Source organism: Prionailurus bengalensis, chromosome A3, assembly GCF_016509475.1.
Source record: "Prionailurus bengalensis isolate Pbe53 chromosome A3, Fcat_Pben_1.1_paternal_pri, whole genome shotgun sequence".
NCBI lineage: Eukaryota > Metazoa > Chordata > Mammalia > Carnivora > Felidae > Prionailurus > Prionailurus bengalensis.
This window is the reverse complement of record NC_057354.1, coordinates 73,538,728-73,555,736: the sequence shown is the minus strand read 5'-3', so window position 1 is coordinate 73,555,736 and position 17,009 is coordinate 73,538,728. Positions and strand designations below refer to the sequence as shown.

Here is a 17,009-nt window from a genome sequence, read left to right as displayed (position 1 = left end):
TGTCCAACCCAACGCTGTTCCTTCTAAAATAACTTCTCAACATGACAGAAAATGTTTTGATATGCAGTATGTGTAAACATTCATCAAAATGTAAAAACTTAATTACAATATTAAAATCAGAACTGTTTTAAAGCATGCAATCCTTGAAATACTAGGAGTATTTGGTTTAGCATTTGATTAACACAAAGTTTTATTTTCAGCTGCCTGCTGGGCACTTCACCCGATGGTCCTTACACTGTAGTTCTGAAAGAGAGCCCCCTCAGCTGATGTTAGCTTGCTTCAAGATCAATGCAGTAAAAGGGTCCAAATTTTAGAAAAATAGAGCCATTCCTCAACATCAAATTATATATATATAAACACCTTAAATTCTTCACATAAAAGTTACCAAAAAAATTTTTTTAAATAACTACTTTACCTTTATATGTTTTACTCCACAGCTAACCACTCTGTTTGGCTGATATGGATCCCAGGAAATATCAAAAATCTGTTTAAAAGAATTAAAAATTACTCTGTTGGTAATATATGTGTTTTTGCCTTCTTTCAGATATCAGTTCAAATGCCAAGACTCTATCCAAAATTTAGAATACGCTGTTAGTTGGATGGACTGAAAAATGGGCGATTTGGCTCTGGGGTTGGTTCAGGAATTGCTAACACATATTTTGTTGCCTCCTATCTACTTACCTTAGACCTGAATAAAGAAATAATAATTAACCACAATCAATGAGACAAACTGGTGTCATATTTTTAACTTGGTTCATCCAGGGTAAACAAATTGGAATGCTTTAGAATAATTTTTTGATCCAATTTTTCTATACCTGTACACAATGCTAGTAACATACTTTGACATAGCTTTACAATAAAAAACCAAAAGAAGTATGAAGTGTTTTATTTTGAGTAGGAAAATGTTTAACAGTCAAATGCAATTCAATGTGGCCAACACTTTCTTGTAATCATGGGCAGGGGCATTTATTTGGCACATAAATTAGCCCACCAAAAATAGTCCTTTAGCCTCTCATTTTAATCTGACCCAAAATACTATTCTATTTTGCATTCCCCAAGGAACTGAAAACATATCCATTAACACTACTGAATGTTCTTTAAGGAAAGCTACTAGACGGTTTGCAGGCAGTTCTTTTTCCATTTTTGGAACAAGGAAGAGAAGACTGTCAACCTTGAGGGTCAGATCACCTGTGGCAAAGTACATATTTCACCAGCCAAACTGAAAGATTTGTATCTAGTGGGTCTGAAATTTGGTCCATGCAGCTGCATTTTTAAACAGACCCCAAGAGATTCTGATGCAGTCAGTCCAAGGACCGCATTCTGTGAAGCTCTAATAGAAAAAAAGAGTAATTCTTAGGGCCAATGTCTAAGCCAGATAAAGAGCTCATGACACTAATTTCTCATCACATAGGAAGGAGCAATATGGATCAATCATCAGAGAGAAAAGGAGGACTACAGAAACAGCACTGAAGAAAGAGCACCTGGTCCAAGTACCAAGTTTCAGTAAGGTCCAGTGCCCATTTTAGCTATGCAACCTCAGGCTAGTCTCATCATCTCTAAAATACATGATACCACCTCAGTTCTGTTATGAGGGCAATGAGTGTTATGAGCACTCAATTACAAAAATGAGTGCTAGGGATTAAGTATTTTCTCCACTAAAATAATCTTGAAGATAATCATTTGCCCATAAGGAGACATTAATAATTCATATTGGCACCAGTAATAAAGAACAAAACTGTGTTCTCCCAGTTTTGGGAGACACTGTGTTTCTCCCAGACAAATCATGGAGTCTGGAAGAACAGTGTTCAAAAAGAACAGTATTTCATTAAAACATTCTAGGATCTGAAAATTATACATTTGCACTAGAGTAGCATTGTACTTTTCATAATCTACTTCTAAGTGGAAGGTATAAAGTACATGAACAAAACAGTAAGAAATAAATTCACATTGATCTAGTCTAACTCAACTTACTTTATATGATACCATGGGATTATCACATAAGCAGAAACAGTAATATACAAAAAGTGAGCATTACAAGTATTTTCAAACTGTTCATTAAGTACTAAGTTAATACTGATTAATTACCAGTAAGTTAATAATCTGGGAGCAGAGCCCAAGCATCACTGCACTATAAAATCTCCCTAAGGAATTCTTACATGTTGCCAGGGGTAGGAACCATTGGGAACAAAAGGGTGCTGGAGCTCCTCCAACACTAAAGTTCCAAGGTGGTCATTTCTGCACTTTCTGAGAACTTAATCCTTGCGTACAATTTGCTCAAATGTGCCGCAACAACTATCGGGTCACCTTAAAATTATGATTCTCCCTCAATGAATATACTGTTCATTTGAAAAAAATTTTTCAGAGTTCACACTAAGGAAGAGATGATGAATTTCATATTTAATTCAGGCCTCATTCTCACTTACACTGAGAAGAAATACAAAACTATTTATCAATGTAAGATAATCATGCCAATTCACTTTGTTTGAAATTATAAAAAATAAAGTGGTCACATTATTTTAATTATGCAAGAGAATGGAGAAATAGATTTCTGACCTGCTTCATAACCTACCTTGCCTGCTATGACTGTATGAAATTATTTCTGAGCACACTAACTTCAATATGATAAGCAAGGCGCAATCTTAAGATTCTCAAATATAACAAAAATCCCTAAGTTGTCATTATACTCATTTGAAGTTAAAATGTATACACCTGTAAACATATTTTGTGAGTATTATTTTCTAACAACTAATTCCATTTCTAAAGGAATACATCAAAACTTTACAATTTAAAATTCAATTCTATTTTGACTTTATGATGAAGAAGCTAGATGCCAATATCAAAAATTTGCTTTGCCTATGAAAGGTAGTAACAATTTAAAGAAAGCATCCAATCACCAGAAGAGATCATGCCAACACAGCTATTAGTCAGGAATTGATTTTTTTTTTTTAAAGTCAGTTTTTAGGTTGAATGTGTAGGAGAAATCTTTACATGGAGAATTTACTTTTAAAAATAGTACAAATCTGGGAAGCTACTTCACAATTCGCTCATAGTTATGAAAACTGTGTGGCTTGATCCAACAAGCTCTTCTTACCCGGTCGGAGTGGCCGGTGGCTGAGGCCAGAAGTTTTCCCTTCCTCCAGTCCCAAATGCAGACTGTGTTTTTTGCATCCAGTCCCACAGAGGCCAAACGCTAAGAATAAGAACAATAATTTAATAGCTGAAACTGATAGGCACATTCCTGACTATCCATGTCTTCTTTCAACAAATGGTCACTGATTACCTACTCTGGGCCAGGCATTGAATGTATGCAAAAAAAAAAAAACCAAATGATTTCTCAAAATCTATTTAAAGTCCACTGCTAAAGGCATCACAGATGACTTCCATTAGCATATACTACAATTTCAAAAACCCAAAAGCTGTGACTCGTTTGTCGCAAAGCCTCTAATTTAACCAGGTGAAATCAGAGGAACACAACTTGAAGACAAGGTTCAGATTTTTTAATTTTTAAATTTAAAATATTAATGTGAGATTAAAGATAATCTAGGATTCCATAATCTAAAAGCCTTGCCCAACTGCTAAAATCAAAGGGATTGACGAACACATAGGGAAGAAATACCTGCTAAAATCAAAGGGATTGACGAACACATAGGGAAGAAAAACCCATAAATGAACGTTACATTCATTCTTAATCTTCATAGTTTCACAAACATTTTGGGTGACTAACGAGAGTATATACTGCTGGTAAAAGAAATCTGGTACTTCATCTTCCAGTCTACATTCTTTGGGTTCATTTCAGAACTCATTCTCAAGGAAAAAGAAAATTCAACACATTTAAGTATACACAACATCAAAAGTATCAAAATATGTATTAGAAACACCAACATCAGAAAACCTAGTAGGATGCCACACCTAAGGAAACAGCCCTGTGTCATGGATAGAGGTCTGGAATGGGTGTAAGGAGATTTGGCTTCTGTTTTGACTTGTGAGGAACCAAATCTTGAAAAATTAATTAACCTCATTAAATTAGGCTTTCTCATTTGTAAAATAAATGCAAAATATCTGTTATGTCTACCTTGTAGGATTATTGTATGGGTCAATGCAATCAGTGAAATGATGTAAGTCAAAGTGTTTTGAAAATACAGTGTCACTCAAGTTTAAGAGTATCTGAGCTTATGTGTTTCACTATGTTTGAGTGTGTGTGTTTGTGTGTGTACATATATGTGGGATGACATATGGCCACATATAGCTACATGTATATATGTGTTGTTATGCAGGGATTACTCAGGTTTCTTCAGTAAAGATGGCTTCTATTAGTAGTGTTTAGTATAAAAAAGATATAGTTGGAAGTTTTAAAAATATGCCCTCAAGAAAGAGGGTCTTTGCGGTGTTTTTTCCCGTTTTAATTGTGCATTCAAGCAATGAAAACTGTAATATGTGGTTGCATTTTTATCCATATAAAAAAACTTAAAGTGGTGAATTTCATTTGGCTTATTCTTTTGCCTTTTTTTTTTTAATAAACACAGGCACTAAAGTAAAATCCACATTTCTTGATGGAAAAAAGAAAAGCCAAAAGTTATCTATTTTGTTCATTTGTAGACAGTGACAGGCCCCATAGCTACCTAAAAAGCATTTCTATTGCCTTTTGTTGTTGGAGAGGTGATGGGCCATTTGTCATTTTCTAAATATCACTTGATTCCAGTGAACTATGTCCAAGGAATAAGGCAGATCTGAAGCAGTAGGCATCAACAAGCCAAGAAATTCATCACAGCAAGCAAATAGGTTATTCTTCTCAACTGACAGTTAAGTGCCATGCAGTCCACCCCCAACGTCACCCTTCCAAATGGAACCTACAAATGAAAAAGATTCCAACACAAATCACACGGACAAAGAATTAAACATTAAAGCTGGATTTCCTTCTGCTGCATGGCATTTTCTTGTGATGCTTCTGAACACATTTTTGACAATGTTTGCTAGAAAAACACAATCAGACAACGTGCATATAAGTACACATCTAAGCATACATTTACACTTAGACTTGTGTATGCATTCTGGTATTCATTGATTTAGTCAGGAAGTCCGGAACTACAAATCTGGACAAATGTGACTACCCAGGTATTTCTCCTTATACATGGAATCACAGTGGAATGGATGCATTATCCTAACTAAAGTAGATGTGATTAGAGTAGTAAAATAAAAAACTATACATTCCAGGGGTCTACATATGTAGTGAAGCTAGTTCAAGAAAAAAAAAAATGCAAGAGTGATCATTACCCTCTGAAAACAGCAGGAAACACTAAGTAAGCTGTTTAAAAAGTGACTCAAACCAGCTCAAGTCCCGTGATCCACTCAACTTTCCCCAAACTCTCAGGCCTGTCAAGCCTCTATGAAGAATTTCATAGGTCTTTACACAGCAAGGACCTGCAAAATGAACGCTGAAATTTGCCAGAACCTGGACTGAAATATTAACTGGCAGAAATACAGAGGAAGGGTGGCCCAGGATAATGGAGAAGGCTGGGGAAAAGGCACAGCCCTAGTTAGGAGGTGGAGGCAGTGGAAGCCAGGAAAGGTGCCTTTCTGTGTGCACTGCCCTTTCTGTAACATATTTTTAAAATGGACATGTAACTGACATCTGTAACGTTAACAAACCTTTTCTGCCAAGGGTTGCTGGAAGTCAAAGGCAAGAAAGAAAGCTTGTTAGGGGTCCTGGGAAGGCTTCAGGAAGTATGTCCGTTAAAGACCTTTGAAACGTCTTAGAAGAATGAATCATTTTAAGGGGCAAAGAAGGTGAGTAGGGCACCAGAGACGGAGAAACACAGCATGAGGGAGGGGCTGGAGGAGCCAAAGTGCAAGGTCTGGTAGAGGAATCTCACCGCCTTGTCCAATCTGACTTCAAGGAGATAGTGAAGCCAAGGCTAGAAGAGTCAGTTAGCCCACAACACCCAGACACAAATTATAGACTTATTCACGGAGTTCTCCAAGCTTGGGTTGTTTTTAAAATAATGCTCTCACACTTTTTCTAGTTGGTGAAATACATTAGCAAGAAACTGTGTGGAGACCAGTCAGAGGATACTTCAAATGTCAGGCAGGACATGGATTTGTAACTTACAGGATGGTGGCAGAGAATGGGAGGGGACAATGCATGTAAGGGTCACTGTAGAGATACTCACAAACACTCATGAATCAGTAGCAGCTTGAACTGTGGGGAGTGGGTAGGGAGAAGGAGGAGTTAGAAGAACTTAAAAAGTCAGAGAATTTTCTCAGTGAATTATTAGGAGGTGGTGAATTATTAAGAGAGGACATTCTCAAAGCAAAGGGAACCAAGGAGATGCTCAGGGCTTGAAGTATATGAAAAACGTTTGGGCCAACACTAATTCCAAATAGGAAGCTAACATTGGACCTGGGTCACGATGGACCCAATCAGCATGAGTTCATGACTTCCTTCTGGAAGCTTTTCAACCAACGCTAAGACTGGGGGAACCAAAACTGGGGCCTACCCAGAGCTGGGTATCAGTGCCACAGCTTGGAAAAGGATCCGACATGATTCTAGGAGGCAGACAAGGGGAGGTGGCAAGGGTTAGTAGACTTTCTGAGCCTATAAGCTTCATGCACTGTAACTCCAGGTGACTCGTGAGAAGTCATTACAGAAAACAGAAACGGAAAAAGATACATACCTGTCCGTCTGAGTCGAAAGCCAAGCAGGCGACTCCATGTGTATGGACATCCTTAAGAATAGACACAGTCTGGACATTATAGGAATCCCATATACATATATATGGTTCCTTTCCAACTTGGCCAGTTGCAACAAGAGTTTTATCTGGGTGTAAGGCAAGGCTGAAAAATAAAAAAGCCTCTTTTCATTTCCTCCTGAACAAAGTTAGGAAAAATAATTGATTTTCTTTTATCCACATTTATTTCTCAATCATCTAGCAAGATAATCTCATGAGAAAAAGTCTGAACTGTCCTCAAAGTATTAAGTTACCTGACTGGTCTGATGGAAATGTTGAATGGAAAAGAGAGGCTTAGCACAGTTTAACAATAATTTCATCTGATTTTACCCATTTGGTTACCTTGAAAATCAGACACTATTATAATTCCAGGATTAGAAAACCTACATGGTTCTAGAATTGTTTTATGTCAAGATATTTACTTAATGACGTTCAAAGTATTACTCAGCTTTTTCAAGTTAGCTTTTGACTTTAATTTGAGGGGGGAAAAATGTTGTTGCTAGGAGACAATGTGCTTCTCAGAATTAATTAAACCTGCCTACACAAGTGCTGGATCCCAACTTCATTAGGATTTCAAACCACGAAGGGGTCCCAGAGTCAAGTGCTGTTTCTGTGTCTGTTACCACAGATTATGCATTTTCAATGACAATTCCTATTTTACACAAATCACTGTAACACCAAGAGAACCACAAATTACTATGCTTGTGGTCTTTGTAACATTTTTCCTCTGTAGTCCAGTCAAAATAAAACTTTGTCAAATGCCAACGAGAATTTCAGGGAGTCTGTACTAGTCCAGAGGGGGAAATGTCATTATTGTTATTCCTAGATGAGCAAGGACTCTTCATGTTATATAATCATTGTGTAAAGAAGTTGTGCCTTTCTAAAAACAGGTGTTGGGAATTGAAAAAAACAAAAGGGCACATACCTATATGAAAAACCAGCAGATGACTGTTTACACAATAGAAGCGGAATTTTTTTTCTTTTTCCGATTTCAACATCTATTTACACAATTAGCAGAGTTTTGTTTCGTTTTTACTTTTCAACTTCAGCATGATTTTAATACAAGTAAATGCTCTATAATCAGATACCTGAATTTGCACTCAATGCCCCTATGACCTCTGGTTCTTTGGGCCTGTTGATCTCTTTTGCCTCAGGTTCCTCATCTAGAAAATGGAGTTACTACATAAAAGTAGACAATATACAGAACACAGAGCATTCAGCACTGCACCCGGCTCAGAGTAAGCACTCAAAGCAAGTATCATTATCATCATTGTTTTGTGTAACTGACATCTAGATACAATTAACATATGCACAGCTAGGTGGATACAGTGCCTCTTTCAAACACAAATTACTTCCTGCTTCTTTCAGGGCCCACGTGTGTTCTCCACAAATTCTGCAGCAACCAAGCCCCTAAACAATCCCCCATGGCACTCTTTCCACCAAGCTCCCTTCCTGGGCCTCCACCAAACCTAGTGTCTTTTGCACGGGACCGGGAGTACTATCCCCTTTCAGCATTGAGGGTCCTCCCAGGCTCCTGCACCCTGGTGCTGGAGTGCAGCTGGTCTTCCCAGGAGCTCCCAACACCTGTCACTGCACACGTCCTTGTTCCTGGAACTGCTCCCTAGACTGGAGGTGCCTTCTATCTGCACTCTCCTCCCAGGCTGGGTGCTACATGGGGTTTTTGTCTTCTTAGACAAATAGAGTGCAGGTGGAGCCTACAGTGGGTGCTCTGTAGCTGTGGGGAAGGAAGGTGCAATTATGGGGCTAGATGCAGGGGCAGGGAGAGGATGGCTGGGAGACACTGAGCATCAGGGGCCCAGAGGACCAGAAATCAGGCCCCAAGTGCTGCTGCCACAACTACTCTTGCCAGAAGTCTGATCTAAGGAGAGATCAAGAGTTCTGCAGGAGGCGGTGGAGGAGTACAGGGAGGAATCATACCTGGGCGCCCCAGGTGCCAGAGGCCCCTCATGAAGGATTAATCTATAAGAAGTTTGGCTCACATCACCTGTCAAGCCAAACCCCAATCCTCCACAATGCCTCCTGCCCCTTCCCCTCCACTCAGAGTTGCAGCGTAGGGCACTTGTCCCAGGGGCCAGTCCTGGTGTTGGGGACCTGGTTTTGGCCCAAAGGCGGGGAGGTACTGCTGGAGGCCAGAGCTAGGGAGTGAAATGCACATACCCCAGCCACAAGTCTACCACCTTCCAGGAGGAAGAAGGGCTCGGACAGCAATCGTCTTCTGCAGGGGTCCCTGGGGCCCAATCCAACAAGTGCAAAGGTCCAAGCCCGCAGCAACAAGAATACACCATCATCGTACATCCTCAGGGCCAGTGGTTTCTCCTGGCAGCAGCAAGGTGTCTAGAATTGTCCCAGGAGATCAGTGCTTCCTGTTCCTTGAGCCTCTCCCTGAACAACATTCTCAGGGCTTTGCTCTCCCTCTCTCTGAGGTAGCGTTCTGCAAGCGTTCTGCCAGTGTTCTGCGATGGGTCAGCTGGCTTCTCCACCCCAGCCCCCTCCATCAGCAAATGTTCTCCTGTGAATGGGCTCTGGATGCCCATAAGCCTGTGTGGGGTGGGGGCGGTGCACGTTTCCCATAACGGCAAACAAGGGGCAGGTGTGCTCTGTGGCTTACCACGTGGGGGGAGTGAGTGCAGACCCAGATGCACCAGCAGGGAGGGGATGCGCTGGTAGGCGCTGAGTGCCAGAGCAGCTCAGAGTGCAGATATCAGGTGCCCTGGTACTGCCCTCCACCACTCTCCCCAGAGGAAGCCCCTCCTCACCAGATCTAGGGAATTCTAAAAGCTGGTAAGAAGAGGCTTGGGATAAGAAACACCTGGGTGCCCCAGATCTGAGTGACCATCTAACAAGTGCTTGCTGGCAAATGTATCCTCAGGAATCTTTATAAGGAGAACCAGAGAAAAATAACATACATAAAAGGTGCAGAGGGCATCCAGGTGAAAAGATGGTACTCACAGTTAGTCTTGCAGAGAATAGCAGAAAATGAGATGGGTCAGGTAAGCCAGGGCAGCCTTGTAAGCCTTTTTAAGCAGGCCAGGAAGTTAGGGCACCACTGACAATTATTAGAAGACATGACATGAACAGGTACATATTTTAGTAAGGTAACTCTAACAGCAGTGAGGCAGTGGGAAGGACAGATGGGTGGGAAATGTTAGGAGAGGAGGCCATGAGGCCAGGAAGGGAACAGGTGACAGATAGTGAGGTAAGATGAGGTAGATGGGGCAGAAAAAAGGATCAATTAAGAGATATTTAAGGGAAAGAGGTAAAGAGGTTGAAAATGCCAAAAGCGAAGGAAAAGGCTGAGCATGTCAGAGCTGACTGAAATTTTTTGCTTGGGCAACTTTTAAAGTCACAGAACTTGTAGCACTAGAGTTTAAAGCCTATGAGGCCTGATTCTGGGAAAAGATGGCCTTAACCCAATTGTTAGTGGGAAACCAAGGAGATCCCCCTCAAGTTAGCACCACACCTAGAGTCCTAAGTGCTATAAAAAAGAGGATCTGATTGGACAGTATGATCCACGAGGGCAGGGGCTCTTTCCATCACTCTACACATAGTTCCTGAGGCAGAGTTCACGCGGCAGAGTATTCACTAACAAAGTGCTTGCCAAAGAGGGAGCAAATGATGCCACCAATCATGGCTGCCATACTGCCTCTCCACACTGACAGTAAGTTCTTTTTTTTTTTAATATATGAAATTTATTGTCAAATTGGTTTCCATACAACACCCAGTGCTCATCCCAAAAGATGCCCTCTTCAATACCTATCACCTCCCCTCCCCCCCCCCCCCCCCCATCAACCCTCAGTTTGTTCTCAGTTTTTAAGAGTCTTTTATGCTTTGGCTCTCTCCCACTCTAACCTCTTTTTTTTTTTCCTTCCCCTCCCCCATGGGTTTCTGTTAAGTTTCTCAGAATCCACATAAGAGTGAAAACATATGGTATATGTCTTTCTCTGTATGGCTTATTTTACTTAGCATCACACTCTCCAGTTCCATCCACATTGCTCCAAAGGGCCATATTTCATTCTTCCTCATTGCCATGTAGTACTCCATTGTGTATATAAACCACAATTTCTTTATCCATTTGTCAGTTGATGGACATTTAGGCTCTTTCCATAATTTGGCTATTGTTGAGAGTGCTGCTATAAACATTGGGGTACAAGTGCCCCTATGCATCAGTACTCTTGTATCCCTTGGGTAAATCCCTAGCAGTGTTACTGCTGGGTCATAGGGTAGGTCTATTTTTAATTTTGGGGGAACCTCCACAATGTTTTCCAGAGTGGCTGCACCAGTTTGCATTCCCACCAACAGTGCAAGAGGGTTCCCGTTTCTCCACATCCTCTCCAGCATCTATAGTCTCCTGATTTGTTCATTTTGGCCACTCTGACTGCCGTGAGGTGATATCTGAGTGTGGTTTTGATTTGTATTTCCCTGATGAGGAGCGACGTTGAGCATCTTTTCATGTTCCTCTTGGCCATCTGGATGTCTTCTTTAGAGAAGTGTCTATTCATGTTTTCTGCCCATTTCTTCACTGGATTACTTGTTTTTCAGGTGTGGAGTTTGGTGAGCTCTTTATAGATTTTGGATACTAGCCCTTTGTCTGATATGTCATTTGCAAATATCTTTTCCCATTCTGTTGGTTGCCTTTTAGTTTTATTGATTGTTTCCTTTGCTGTGCAGAAGGTTTTATCTTGATGAGGTCCTAATAGTTCATTTTTGCTTTTAATTCCCTTGCCTTTGGGGATGTGTCGAGTAAGAAATTGCTGTGGCTGAGGTCAGAGAGGTCTTTTCCTGCTTTCTCCTCTAGGGTTTTGATGGTTTCTGTCTCACATTCAGGTCCTTTATCCATTTTGAGTTTATTTTTGTGAATGGTGTAAGAAAGTGGTCTAGTTTCATTCTTCTGCATGTTGCTGTCCAGTTCTCCCAGCACCATTTGTTAAAGAGACAACACTGACAGTAAGTTCTATACAGGAATTAGAAAATGAAGAGGAATGAGTGTTTTCCCCCTAGATGGTCAGAGACGCTATCAAGAAACAAACAAAACTCTTGCTGTGATAACAGCTTCTGTTTCTTCTGGGTTTTTTTTTAAGTTTTTAAAAGTTATTTACTTAGAGAGAGAGAGAGAGAGAGAGAGGTAGGGGCAGAGAGAGAGAGGGGAGAGAATGAATTCCAAGCAGGCTCTGCACAGTCAGCACAGGACCTGATGTGGGGCTTGAACTCAAACCATGAGATCATGACCTGAGCCAAAATCAAGAGTCAGACACTTAACTGACTGAGCACCCAGGCACCCCTGTTTCTTCTGTTTTAAAATGCTTGAGATATTTGGTAAACTCCTGGGGTCCTGAAGCACTCAGAATTAAAAGAAAAAAAAAATCACTCTTCCAGGCAGTTGTCCTTACTATAATGTCAGGATTCCTGACCTTTCTCACTTCCTTGAATTGGGGGGGGGGGGGGGGGTAGTGAAAAAGACAGCTTTCAACAAATTTTTTTTTTCTTTTTTTCTAAAAATTTTTAAAAGTTTGTTTTTGAGAGAGAGAGAGAAAAAGAGACAGAGCACGAGGAGGGGAGGGGCAGAGAGAGAGGGAGACAGAATCTGAAGCAGGCTCCAGGCTCTGAGCTGTCAGCACAGAGCCCGATGCGGGGCTCAAACTCATGAACTGTGAGATCATGGCCTGAGCTGAAGTCCAGCCCTTATCTGACTGAGCCACCCAGGAGCCCTCAACAAATCTTTAAAGAGGCCTTCAAAATAACTTCCCAATCTCACTCAGTTAGTAGTGTGACCCAAAAACATTCCATTATGGATTTCAAGTATTTTTACTCGGGTTATTAATTGTTCTTTTCCCTCATACCAAAGCCCATAAATTTATCACATTCATTAAAAAGTTAACATTGGAAATTTTCATTTTTGGATTTTTTGCCAGAAGTTTCTTTATGCTGTTCTTGATATCCTCTCATCCTAGCACATGATATTCACCGATCTAGCTTCCTGCTTTGCTGTTTGCATACATTATCAGTTATCAATTTCTCCTTTTGTAAGCCGAGAAAGTCTCTGACCTGACCTCTCTGGCTTACATGCCACTTGATTGCTTAAAATGACTCCCAATGTTCCTGTTTATCCATGTCCATATCAAGAATAGAGAGAACAGGGAACACAGACTTTATTCACTTTGCCGTTTGTTACCTCGCGATCAGCTCCCCAGAAACATCACTCCTTCCACCCGATAAGAGAACAACAGTATCCATGTATCTTTTGGAGCACAGCCAAGTGGCACTTTATTTTTATTTTAAATTTGTCATCTCATTTCAACAGCACTTTTAAACAACCTTTTCCAGGGGGAAAACCAACAAACTTTAATCCCTGCATTTGCAAGAGCATAGTGTTAAAGGTATCTGTAATAGGGCAGTTGCAGAAGCAGGGACAGCATAAGCAGGTTGGAAGTTACCATCAAAGCATCTAGTCCTGTCTCACATCTTTGCATTCAGGAACTCAAAAATTTCATGAAAAGTCATTTTGAGCAGGATCTGCTTTTGTTTAAATCCCAAAACATGTTTGGAATGTTAGTTCAGAGGCATTCAAGTGACAGATGTGTATATATGTAGCATTTTCCTCACATCAAGACCAAACCCACCCCCTGCTGCATACTTCAGAATCTGCTCCTTCCACAGAAGTGCCGTGAGCCTAAAAAGCTACCTCACAGTAATGCCTTTAGATGAGCCAACGGATTAAAAGAGGTTAGGTCCCCTTATCCGATTAAGGGTCTGTCACGGAAAGAATCATGCCTCTTGAGTTCCTTCTGATAAGATTTCATCTATGAAATGGTCAACTATTATGTACTTCCAGGGAGAAAATGACAGAAGTGGAAAGTACCGTCATTACACAAAATACCTGTTTGACGTTGAACTTCCCAACATCTTCTTTACCATATCACAGTCTTGTAAGTCTTGGTGACAGAAAGTATTGATGCTGTTTACCTATATTTTAAGTCTATCTGCCATTAGAGAGACCATAAATTCCCATCTCTTCTGTTTTTCTAAGAAAACTTGCAAATTTTACAAATCGTTTTTTTTTTCAAATCGTTTTAGGGGCGCCTGGGTGGCGCAGTCGGTTAAGCGTCCGACTTCAGCCAGGTCACGATCTCATGGTCTGTGAGTTCGAGCCCCGCATCAGGCTCTGGGCTGATGGCTCAGAGACTGGAGCCTGTTTCCGATTCTGTGTCTCCCTCTCTCTATCCCTCCCCCGTTCATGCTTTGTCTCTCTCTGTCCCAAAAATAAAATAAACGTTGAAAAAAATCGTTTTAATAGCAATGCCACAATATTAAAACTTTAAAAATTGATTCTTTCACGAAAGGTCTCATTCCACACCTATATAAAAAGGGTTTGTGTCATTCTGTTTTTCCTTTGGTGCTCAGTTTATTACATTGATTATATTATACACACAGCAACAAAAAAAGGGATCAAGCTTTTAAAGAACTGCTTTTCTCTGTGTATATAAAAATCTGGTTCCCTTAGGAAATCCCATCTTCTGTTACCATAGCAATAGAAAGCACTGCAGAGAAGGACTTTCATCACCCTATCTGGGAGAAGGAATTGATTTGTTTCTCCAGCATGCCAGGAGGGCAAAACCATGTCTTTCTGATGTCAAATGAAATCAGGAAGATTTCCAAATATGTTGTCTGAGGAGAAGATGAGAATTAATAGGGTTGTGGAAAGAGGGAGGCTTGCTTATATAGGTTAAAGAGAAAACACTAATCAACACTAATCATTCCTGAAGGCAAAAAATTGTATTTGAGTACTTGTTCCAAGTCCAGCATTTGAAAAATGTTCATTATTCTGACTTCACTTTTTAAAGCCTCATTTCATTTTTGCCCAGGCTGCTTCAGTGATTCTCTAAGTAATACATTTACGTTATTATCTCTTTTTTAAAGTACCCTCACCAGGAAAGCATGAAAGCTTTCTCTTTGCCTACCCTACAGATATCACTGAGAGAAGTTTGCCAGTGTTGAGGCATAAGTGCATCCTGGTGACTGGGATGAACTGTCTGAGAACAGCGGCGAGGTGGCTGCTTTCTGGGCTGGAGAGAGAATGGCCAGCCTTAGTGGATGGGCACTGGAGGAAGAAAAGGCAAAGGAAGGCTTTATTTGAACACAGTCATCTGGAGGTAGGGTGGCCACAAACGGAGGTGGCTGTGCTCTAGTCCTTGTACCCCAGGATACACTTAGCACTGGAGTACCATCACTGGGACTGTGAGGGAGGGCCCTGCCTTCCAGGTGGGCCTGAGCAGGATGAATGGAAGTGATGGCAACATGTACAGACTACCAATGGTCCATTGCCATGTTCTTGACCTGTGTGAGCCTCAGGGTACCTGTATAATCCACGATTGAGCATGACAGTCCCTCACACTGGACTTCTCAACAACCTTGATGAGTGGTACATCTAATAGGAATTAATGCAATTTAGAAAAATGAAGAAATGCAACATATCTTGCATGCTTAGTACCACCATACCTGTATTGGTATGGAAGCATATTCTAGCAATACTTTAATACCGCATCAAAGAGTGGTTAAGAGCATAGTGGTTTTGCTGCCTGGGATCAAAGCGTGCAGTGGCATGCTGAAGCCGGCTCAGACTGACCAGCCAGAGCTGTTAAATGTTGCAATTCTGAGAATCAGTTGTTAAACACGACCACTGTTAGATAGTAAATTATATAAACTTACAAGTAAAGAAATTATATTAAAAACAAAAATATATATGCTAAAATTAATTATTTCCTAATTATTTTACTACATTTGACTTTATCTTGAGGTTATTTACCACTATCCTCTCTCTATGGTAGAAATACTATAGAGCGACGTACCGCTACGGGAGCATTTACGTCATGGAAATCAACAAACACTACAAATTAAGGATTGACTTGTTGTTTTGTTGGTTGTCTACACTTAAGACATAGAAAGATAAAATGTTAATAATGCAGAATAAACTTAAAAGGGTGTCATGTCTGTAGCTGTTACATTCTGAATAACACAAAAAATGAGAAATATTCTTCCAGTATTCAAAAAATATCATCCAGTTCAGCAAAGGAGTCGCTCATATCATTGGCAAATGATTCAAGTTCTGATATATGTCTTTGTGGTTTCACTTTTGTCTTAGTAACATAGTCGAAAATACCAACATTTATGTCAGAACTACACTCATTTGTCAATGATGTGAGAGACTTCTTTTCTGAACCAGATAGTAATCAAGCATTCATTCCTTGTCTGACTTTGTCAGATCCTAGTTGAACTGCAAAGTTTGGCCACAGATACATGAGTTCAACAAAAATCAATGAAAGCATTCTAAGGGAATCGATTGGCTGTATGGGATTTACAACAGATGGTTATATATATATTTTTTACTTATAAACTGTGTGCCACCCATCATTTTTACCAGTAAAATTTATCACAAACCTTTGAGGGCATATGCGTACATTTTTTCTAAGAGCTGGTTGTTAAACAGTCATCAATACATCACTGAAGCATATCTCCTCTACTCACTGGCACATAAAGTTCCTCACAAATCATCTTCAGCAAATTACTCAACTTCTCTGTGCCCCAGTTTCTCTTCCATAAAATAAGAATAATAACAGTACCTACCTGAAAGAAGGTAGGAATAACTGTGAGGATTTAATAAATCCTAAGGCAGTGATTAAAACAGTAGTGCTTAAAACCTAGTGAGCACCAAATAGATATTATTATTAATTAACTGCTATGTGATAGAATCTGCTCAAAACAAACACATATGAAGCCTGTCCTTCACCCCTGAGGATTGACATTCTAAGCCAAGGAAACTAGTCCCCAGAGAAGTTATTGTGAACTAACCTGCAAAATTTTAAAATAAGACTACCCTCTGAGAATTAAACAGTTAAGAACCACATAAAATGGACAAGATTGGTTATCTAAAGAAGTTATCCTAAGGAGAAAATATATCAGACAAGAACAGACTTTGAAAATCTAATCCGCTCATGATCAACAGTGAGATAATTTAGATTCCACTACTGAAATCAATAAATCTGAGTAAAAATGTTAATAGAAGGGGAAGTTCTGTGTAAATCCTCGATAGGAAAGAGTCAGAATTAAGCCAGTATAGTATTGGCGTAAGGATAGACATATAGATTGATGGAACAGAATTGAGTCTAGAAATAGACCCACACTTTTATGGTCAATTGATTTCCAACAAAGGTGTTAGGATAACTCAAAGGGGGAAGGATAGTTTTTTTAACAAATAGTGCTGAAACAATT

At 40.1% G+C, this 17,009-nt stretch overlaps 1 protein-coding gene across 1 annotated transcript in view; it reads right to left on the bottom strand.

Moving 5' to 3' along the window:
- EML6 (EMAP like 6) overlaps positions 1–6,832 on the bottom strand; it is a 162,291-nt gene extending 155,459 nt beyond the window's left edge. The window contains exons 1-3 of the mRNA XM_043603391.1: positions 6,672–6,832; positions 3,092–3,190; positions 416–484 (exon numbers count right to left, since the gene is read on the bottom strand). The gene's annotated coding sequence lies outside the window, so the exon portion shown is untranslated. The remainder of the gene's footprint in view (positions 1–415; positions 485–3,091; positions 3,191–6,671) is intronic.
- Between the last annotated feature and the right edge of the window lie 10,177 nt (positions 6,833–17,009).